Genomic DNA, 2,181 nt, shown 5'->3' with positions numbered 1-2,181 from the left:
TGATATTGTTTTTACCTTTTATTTGGTGTGTGGAAGGTGTGCGGAAGAGGGGGTAGTCTTATACGGCGAGTATATAACAAACTCTGTATTTTGAGTGGAAATGCTAGGGGGTGTTCTTATACGCCCAGTCATCTTATACGCCGGCAAATACGGTAATACAAATAACAGCAATACAACATAATGGGGGAAAATGAAATAGAGCTTTGTAGGAAGTAATTTCTACATATTACTAGAATTAAGCTAGCATAATACTGAAACTGATTATTTTAAGTTAACATGTATGTGGTAAACCCTAGATCATATATGTAATTAAATTAAAATGCTACATTAGAAAATATTTGTTCAACGTAAAAGTATAGTAAAGGTACAAGAAAGGAACAAAAAGATATGAGAGATAGAAAACAAAAAGTGAAATGGCGGATATAAATCCAGCTATATAAAAAAATAACAATAAATGTGAATGGGTTAAACAATCAATCAAAAGGCAGACAGGATCAGACTGCACAAAAATGGTCTAATTATGTTTTCTACAGGAGACACACCTTATTTCAAAGATACAAATAGATTGAAAGCAAAAGGATGGGAATAAGAGGTATATATGCAAGCAGCAAACACAGAAAAGCTGGAATGGCTATACTAATAGACAACTAGACTTTAAAACAAAAAAATCTTACTAGAGTCAAAGAGGAACTTTTTTTTTCCACTTTATTTATTTTGACATTCAGTATTATTTTAGAGTAATTTCAATGTATAGCATAATGGTTAGACATTTATATAATTTAAAAAGTGATACCCCCGATGAAGCTAGTACCCACCTGGCACTATATATAGTTATTACCATATTATTGACTATATTCCCTATGCTGTACTTGACATCCCCATGACTATTTTATAACTGCCAATTTGTCCTTAATTCCTCCCCCTTTTTTACCCTGTCCCACAGCCCCCTCTCATCCATCACCCCAATAAATCTACTACCCATCTGACACCATATATAGTTAGAATATTATTGATGATATCCCTTATGCTATACCCTATATCCCCATGACTACTGTGTAACAACCAATTTGGACTTCTTAATCCCTTCCCCTTTTTCATCTACCTCCAACACCCCTCTCATCTAAAGACCATCAAAATCTTCTCTGTATCTATGAGTTTGTTTCTGTTTTGTTTGTTTGCTTATTTTGTTCTTTAGAATCCAATATAAGTGAAATCATATTGCATCTGTCTTCCTCTATCTGATAAACTCCATTCAGCACAATACCCTCCAGGTCCATTTATGCCGCCACAGACGGCAAGAACCCATTCCCTTCTATGGCCAAGAAGCAATATTCCATTGTATTTATCTACCACCTACTCATTATCCATTCATCCCTGACGGACAAACTGGCTGCCTCCACATCTTCACCATTGTAAGCAATGCTGCAATGAACATATGGATGCACACATCCCCTCAAAGTAGTGTGCTGGGTTTCTTAGATAAATACCCAGAAGTGGGATTACTGTGTCTTTCTTTGTCCTTTGTTACAGACTTTGTTTTAAAGTCTATTTTGTCTGTATTGCTACCAAACTTTTTTCATTTTGTTTCCATTTTTATGAAATACGAGCCCTGGCAATTAAGTTCGTGAACACATCCTAGAAAAAGTGCTACATACCTCATTGCTGAATATCACTACAGTCACCTTCGAAGTATTCCCCTTGGGAAGCTTCGCACTGATTCCAGAACCTAGTCCACCGTTCAAAGCTATTTTGGAACTCTTTTTCTGGAATGGCCATCAGAACTGTCGTCGTATTACCCTTGATGTCCTGAATGTCACCAAAATGTCTTCCTTTCAATATTTATTTCCTTTATCTTCAGGTAAAGAAAGAAGTCATCGGGGGCCAGATCAGGTGAGTAGGGAGGGTATTCCAATACAGTTATTTGTTCCTGGCTATAAACGCCCTAACAGACAGTGCCGTGTGAGCTGGTGTAAGAGCCGTGAATTGTTGGCAAAAAGTTCGGGTCATCCACCTTATTCACACAGCCTTTTTAGCACTTCCAAATAGTAAACTTGGTTAACTGTTCGCCCAGTTGTTACAAATTCAAAATGACTAATCCCTCTGATATCAAAAAAGGTTAGCAACATCATTGCAAGAAGTTTGTGAACTTAATTGCCTAAAAAATATATATATGTATGAATG

The sequence above is a fragment of the Hipposideros armiger genome, unplaced genomic scaffold (assembly GCF_001890085.2).
Source record: "Hipposideros armiger isolate ML-2016 unplaced genomic scaffold, ASM189008v1 scaffold_687, whole genome shotgun sequence".
Taxonomy (NCBI): domain Eukaryota; kingdom Metazoa; phylum Chordata; class Mammalia; order Chiroptera; family Hipposideridae; genus Hipposideros; species Hipposideros armiger.
The sequence above is the reverse complement of the archived record's forward strand: the minus strand, read 5'-3'. Positions refer to the sequence as shown.